Here is a 7777-nt window from a genome sequence, read left to right as displayed (position 1 = left end):
TATGTCAAAAGAAAAGTCCATCAAAACGGTTATGTTGAAAGTTTCTATGAATCACCCAATTACTTGGACTCTTACAGGATCATTTATTTTATTATTAGGCATAGTATTTCACATATGTTACAATGTTTGCAACGATATCCACTAAATCATAGGCATTTGCAATGGTTCTTTAGCCCTTTAACCCCCCCCCCCCAAAGCATTGCATGTTTGAAATTGAGGGTGCCTGTTTTAAGCCTTGATAGAGCATTTACTCTCTTGTTGCTCAATACAGTGACCCACTGAAACAAAGAATTTGACTACATCTCACATTATAGACTGAGTCATCTGATTATAATTTGATGTGCCTTTTGACGCTCTTACATAGCTCTCCTTTGTGAGGGCCCATTTCTGCTTTCTGTTATTTTTGGTTGCTTGGATATTTGGTTGGTTGGTTGGTTTTCTTTTATTTTTTTTGTTTTTGTTTTTTGTTGTTTGTTTTTTAATGCTATGAGGTTAGATTACAACCCTTAGTTGCTAGCTGCTGTCCCTAATACATTGATAACCAGGTGAAGCCAAAAGACTCCTTCATCACAAACTCTAGTAGGTGGAACTGGGTTCTCTTAACGCTGCCTGTCAGCAGCAATTTAGAGGGAACTGAAGTTTCTACTTTTCAAATGAATTTTGAAAAGTAAGCTAATCACCCAGCCAAATTCCAAATAGCCAGTTGGTGAGCCAGCTAAATTCTGAATAGCTGTGTTCATCGACTACACTTCCAAACTGGTCCATAGAATTTTGTGTTGCACTTTCTCCATTCTCCAACTCTAGTACAGGAAATACTCAGCGGAGAGGGGTGGTGAGGAGAGAGAGAGAGAGAAAGAGAGAGAGAGAGAGAGAGAGAGAGAGAGAGAGAGAGAGAGAGAGAAAGACAGAGAGACAGAGAGAGACAGAGAGCCTTGTGTGTGTGTGCCCATTGATCTAGACTTTCCATATTTTCTTTCCTGTTTTTCTGTGCCATTTCCCCCATGTTGTTATTTTGTTGTAATCCTGAAGCCTTGACAGGGGACTGTATACCAAATGCAGAAGCCTGTCTGTTTTTAATAGCAATTCTGTTCCTGTAAGTTTTCTCCTTACTTAAATTGACATATCTACTCTATCATTATTCATGCCTTAATCTGCTTAATAATTCTTACGTAGAACTTACTACCCAATATGTTGAACGTATATTTGCCTGTCTGGCTTACTAATGTAGACCTCACTCCTAGAAGGAAATCCAGTGCATATTCTTCATGTACTGATCCTGAGTCTATGTATTCTTGAGACCTCTTCTACCACTAATTGTGTTTACCTCCTTAAAAGAACTTCAGAGCCAGGTAGTGGTGGCACAGGCCTTTAATTCCAGTACTTGGGAAGCAGGGACAGGCAGACCTGGTCTACAGAGTGAGTTCCAGGACAGTCAGGGCTACATAGAGAAACCCTGTCTCAAAATTCAGACCACAAACTTGCCACTCATTCTTTTTTTGGTTTTCAGAATCACTAAAAGGTTTCTACATACATAAAATGGCATTAGATTGTTTCACTATCTATCTCTGTTACTCCCCGCCCTGCCCCTAAAATTGATCTTCACAACAGCTTCATTATTTGGATCTTTTCTTATCTCCAATTGGAAGCAAAGAAAATAATCAATAAGTAACTCAAAGAAGCTGGTCATCTAGACCATGACCACCCCACTCTGATATGACAGAGGCAGGGATTGAACATGCAGAGTCTGTCTTAGCATCTGTGTATTTAATTCGAAGTATCACTAACAAAAATTTCATGCTGGACTGTCCAATAATGTATTACCCGTGTCTTCCATGGAGTATTTATTACATTGCTGCTGATCTCTCTTGTTTTGGTGGGAGTATTAGCATCATCCGTATCCAGTGTGAACATGCAAGCCTAGACAAATGCTTTGCCAAAGTGTCCCAGATCCCTAAGTTACTAAGCAGTGTGAACGAATGACTTCCTAGTTGAATTTCCTGATTAAAGTCATAAAGCCAAAGGGAAACTGTGACTTTACAATGTTAGACACATTTTCATCCGTGAAGTAAGAACACATCATGGTTTTATATGCTTAGATACTCTATTAATATAGAGTACCTTGGAACTAATACCAAACAAAATTCCACCACATTTGTGAGCAAGTCCTACAAAGGGCCCAGCAGACGTGTTATGCACAGCCACATAACATCTGTAGGTAGAAATTTACAAGCTACGATACCCAGACATCATGAGGCCCAGCTCATAATTTTCTCAACCTTGCCAGACTGTAGTAACATTTATGATCTGGAGATTTATTGATTTTAGTTTTTATCCCTCTTATAATATGAAACTACCCTTTAGACCATTGACCTCTTCTTGTTATAATGAGAGTGGGATAAAGAAACATATTTATAATGCCACTCTTGGAAACAGGCAGGCTTTTTTAAGGTGTTATAAAGACGTGCTGGTGATATAATGGCAGGGATTGTAACGAAGGTCACATAGCAAGCCATTTGACACTTGGAAATAGACCACATATGCTGATTAGATTTTTCCCTGTCTTATGATTTAGGTAACTTGATCATGTCCCATATTTGTAATTAAGCATTTAAATACTTAACCGAGTACATTTCTGAACATTGTAGCAGAGAAACTCAATGCTCTCCAAACAAAACAGGCCGTCACCACTGCAGCTCAGGATTATTCAAGAGTATTATTCTGCCTTCAGATGAGGATTTAGCAAAAATGCACTTTCATAATGACCTTGAAGGACTGGCGACAGAAATAAATACACAGTGCTTGAATTATCCTGAATTCTACCTCGGGAAATAGGTGTGTATACATCTCTGGATCTCTCTTCACTAAATTCTTCATCTAGAAACAAGTTAATCACATCTATCCGTATTTCACAGGAATATTATGATAAAAGAATAAACATCCTGGAAGTGCACTGTTACCATTGTTTTGAACATTCAACACTAACAGTATTAAATCACATCTGTTGCTAATATGTGACCGAAAATTTAAGAAATTTTGCTTCTGCCTTCTGACCCCCAAACTAATTCAAGTAAAATTTACTTTAACCAAACCAATATGTGTAAATTGAAGGGTATACACGTATGGTTTTGGGGGGTTTTGTTGTTGTTGTTTTGGGGTTCTTTTTTTGAAGGAGGGAGTTTGGTTTTTTGTTTCTTTATTTCTTTTTTATTTATTTATATTTTAGCAACAGAACAGGAAAATGGTGGGCCTGACATATGTTAGCAACCAGTAATGTTGCTGAGCCTTTGAGTTCCCCTAGCCAATCCTCCTGACACATAAACCTGTCTTAGGCCAGAGTGGGGATCTCTCCTCACCTTGAGAGACCAGCTCCAGACTGTGCCCTGAGTCAACTCACATGGCTTCTGCACAGGACTCACGGCAGTCTGCAGCACTGGAGTCAGCCAGAAGCAGCACTGGCTGTGAATAATCACCCGGCTATGTTCATGTTAGGGAGCCTCCTATGTGATGCTGACATAATGAAAGCACATCCTTGTGGTCCATTGTGAATATCAAGTGGGATCATTCGTGCAAAGCACCCTGCACAGTCCTGGGGTATGCATGGCACACATTGGTTATTAAGTCCTTGGTAGACTTAAGTCTACTCTTAATTTTTATTTTGTTAGCTTCTCTAGGATCAGAGTTTCACCTCATCTCCTAGATTTACAGTTAAAGAGTTTCATGGACTACTTCATATTTTTCAGTAGCTAAATATCCACTTTACATGCTGGTATTGATCAGTAATTACAGCCAAGGGGGTCTCTCATTCTCCCTGACTGGCTGTCCATTCTTAAGCCTCATGCCTGGGTCCCAAGTCTCTCTAGGCCTCCAGCTTACTAAATCTCAATGGATGACACACACACACACATTATCCCTATCTCCTATCCAGACTTGGAAGACAGGTCAGATTGGTTTGTTTTGTTGGTGGTGGTGATGGTGGTGGATTGCTTTTAATTAATTACACTGCTATCCAATCCGTTTTTAATCTGCATAGCTTGTCTCATGATTTGGTTTATGGATATTGGGGGTAGGGTACATGTGCAGATTAAATTTTTCCCTGCCTCATTACTTAGTTTCTAATGCTAACATTCACAAAAGGAACTGTTTAAATCACATTTCCCAGTGTCCTTCCCACAGTACCTGTCTCATGTGGACTTTCCTACTGGCCACTGGTATGTAGACTTGGTCATTCTAATTTAGTTCACTTTGTTGCTCCCACGTCTTGTAATCATAACACAACTGCTCTGCCGCTTTATGAATTCCACAGCAGCAGAGGTTTGTTGGTTTTTTTTTTCTGGACTTGCAAATTGAAACTTTAATGGCAAGCTTTTCCTGTTCCTGCCTAGCAAATGTGTTTTTTGAAAAGGCCCAGGGATTTTTCTTTTTTTCTCAAATCCTCTCTGCAAGACCACTGCCAATAATTAGGTCATGCTAGCATTTCCCAGGATCCAGTCAGTCACATTGGCTGTCGATGGTGTTGAGAGTGCTCTCAAATCTTGCTTATATTTGTATAATATGTAGTATATATTTGATTGTGTATATAATTGTTTCTCAAAAAAGGAAGGGTTAACCTAAAATGAGTTGAGCACGATAGTTTACCAGAGGAATGTGTCTAGAATCCATATATACACAGAATGCATAACAAGCCAAGAATGTGGTGCTTAGATAAGATGGCCTGGGGTCATCCCTGCAAGGGCTGCTGTCCTAATTCTGCTCATTCTGTTACATGACCTTGGACAGGGTACTTAATCTCTCTAGGACACAAGTTCCCTCCTGTGGGAAATGGGCATAGATGCATATTACTAAAACATAGAAGTAGCAATGCTCTCAATTTGCTAATTCTGAAATACATCCATTGGTTCAGGTGTGGACACCTGCTCAGAAATGGGAGACTAGACGTGGAGGCATTGCTGGAGGTACCTAAGTTCTTTATTAACTAATTAGCTAAGTTCTCTGCATGTTCTGAAGTGTGGGAGATATATTTTACGGTGAAATACAAACAGCCTTTTTAAGGTTCAGGTAACAGAAACAGAAAAAAGGGTGTGGGTCTCTAGAAGATAACATTACATCTCAGGCGTGCCCTGACTTCTATGAACTCACCATCATTGCCTGGACAGAGAATGATTTTCTCTAGATCAATGAAGTTCAGACTCAAAGGATGAAAAAATAAAAAAAATAAAAAAAAACTTGCAGATAAGTACGATTCCTGAAACTGGTGAATGGTCATTTTAGGCTTACAAGAATAAATCACTAAGCCAACCAACCAACCACACATACACAGACAGATACCAGTAGGTTTTCTAGAACATTGCACCCATGTCACCAAAATTTTTACCAAATAATTGGACCAGGTATCCAAAGCCTTCAGGATGTCAATGACAGTCCCGTCCCTTGACAAAGCACAGAAGTCATGTAGAACATGCATTCAAACATTCTATTTTCTGAGACCGCTTCCCAGCATCCTCTCAGGTCAGTGGTTCCTACACAGAATTGATTCCAATAAACTCAAAACAACCAAGCAGTATTGAATGAAAGCCCTGAGACCCCCAGAAAAAAATATTCTGAGGTCTCTACCAGGTTTCCCCTAATCAAAAACTCAACAGAGCCACATAAAAAAGCACCTTGATTATTCATTTTGACAAACCCAAGCGATTTGCCAGGATTACATCATGATAGCTCAGTTCATGGTACTAATCTGCAAGCATGGTGAAGGCTCCTGTTTTATAGCATTCATACATTAAACACAAAGGAAACATTTGAATTGCTATATACTCTCAGAGGTGTAAACTTTCAGCTACTACGAAGCCTAAAATATTTCTGTGCTCACTAGAGCAGGTCTCATCTGCTGAAGATGTGCTTTGATCCAAGGTCTCATCAGATGTTGTGTATGTATCGCTTTATTTGCCCCCCTCTGATGAATCACTCTAATGAATCAAGTAGTAGTTTTATCTCCAATTACAAAATGGTGAACACCATGGTGCCAACGTAGTAAGCAATGGAATAGTAATTAAAAGGCAGTTAACTTCAGAGCTTGTCCAACAGTGTCCCTCCTGTAAGGAGTATATGTAGACCATGGGTAGTACTAAGAGCTAATGATTAGCATATGTAAAGAGCTTTGGTGACTAGCACCTAGAGTATTAAATCTGGGTTTTCCATGTTTAGAAGCTGTAAAAATACACATTTAAAATGGGGGAAAGTAGCAATCAAGTACAACATGAAAAGTGAATTTTAACAACATGAAGAGACTATCTAGGCAGGGTGACTTATATCCACTATCCTGGAAATTGGGATTCTGAGGCAGGAGGAGTGCACTTAGTTCAAGACTAGCCTGGGCCACACAGTGAGTTGTAAGTCAAGCTGAGCTAGAGTAAGACACTGTTTCAAAAATACGAACAAGCAAACAAAGTGGAGCCTGGAGAAATAGCTCAGCGTGTGCTGTGTTCTGAATGTGAAGTGTCTCTCTTATATTAAGACTCGTAGTTTTGAACACCTGATCCCCAGCTGGGAGTACTCTTTGGGAAGGCTGTAGAACATTTAGAAGTCAAAGAGTTACTGGAAGAAGTAGATCACAGGTAGCAGCCATGAGTCTTTACAGGCCGTATCCACTTTCTGCTCACTCTGCGTCCTGGGCATGGATGCAGTGTGACTGGCCAGCTTTCAGCTCCTGCCACCATGTCTTCCTTGCCTGCTGCTTTGCTTTCTCTGCCATGATGGACTGTGTCACCCTGCAACTGTAAGCCAAAAACAAAAATTCTTAAAAAGAGACAGAGAGAGAGAGAGAGGCAGACAGACAGAAATTGATCGATTGGTTGATAAAGGACAGGTGAAAAGACAAGATCACGGAAGAAGGAAAGGATAACATTCTAGGAAAGGCATGCGATTAAAATCCAAAATACTGATATGGATTGTTTAAGGATGTATACAACACTGCATGGCTGACCTGATTTCCCCAGTGCTTTGTTGCAGAGACTTTGCCTTGCCCATTATTACACAGTATGTCTTCTCAGTCTTGTTCATTGCTTTAAAAGTCACATTTTTTATCAATGTCTTTAGTAATACTTTTCCACTTTTTATTTTAACATAATTTTCAAAAATTATTCCCTGAATTTTTTTGTGTATACCTGTATGGTGTATGTGTACTTTTCTGTGTTTGCATGTGTGTAGAGGTCCAAGGTTAATGCCAGGGGTCTTCTTCAATTGCTTCTCCCTTGAACCCAGACCTAGACAGCCAGCTTGTTCTGCTTTCTTAGGGCTGGGATCACTAGTGGGTCCCCATGCCTACTTGGCATTTACATGGGTTCTAGGAATGTAAACTCCATTCTTGCATGCCCCTAAAAGGGTTGCAGGTATGGCTCTTGTCACACGTGTATCAGTAGGTGGCAGTGTTCTGAACACCTGAACATCTGAACTATTTGAACATCTGAAATATTATCAACCTAACCTTCAGCACGAGGGGACTTGGACAGGGAGCTAGCCTAAGATGACCACCACTCTGGTGCCACGAAGACCTGGAGGGAATCAGACCACGCTCAAGAAGACCCCTGTCCAGTGTCATAATGAGCAAGCAGGGCATAGCACTTCTGAGACCACTCCTGAGATGACCACAGATACTCAGAGACCCTGGGTACCACTAAGAAGAGCAAATAAGTGGTGGAGAAATGGAAGAGAAACAGAAGGGTGTGGGCACAAGGAAGAGAGGCAGAACTGAAGACTTGGGGGTAGTGAGGAATAGCTTGAGTGG

The 7777-nt window shown here is 40.3% G+C and overlaps 1 pseudogene; it reads left to right on the top strand.

Annotated features, from left to right (window-relative positions):
- The first annotated feature begins 7360 nt into the window (after positions 1 to 7360).
- On the top strand, positions 7361 to 7440 carry LOC115032065 (small nucleolar RNA SNORA17; annotated as a pseudogene).
- The last annotated feature ends 337 nt before the right edge of the window (positions 7441 to 7777 follow it).

Source organism: Mus caroli, unplaced genomic scaffold, assembly GCF_978045245.1.
Source record: "Mus caroli unplaced genomic scaffold, Mus_caroli_1 scaffold_11, whole genome shotgun sequence".
Taxonomy (NCBI): domain Eukaryota; kingdom Metazoa; phylum Chordata; class Mammalia; order Rodentia; family Muridae; genus Mus; species Mus caroli.
This window is presented reverse-complemented; position numbering and strand designations above follow the sequence as displayed.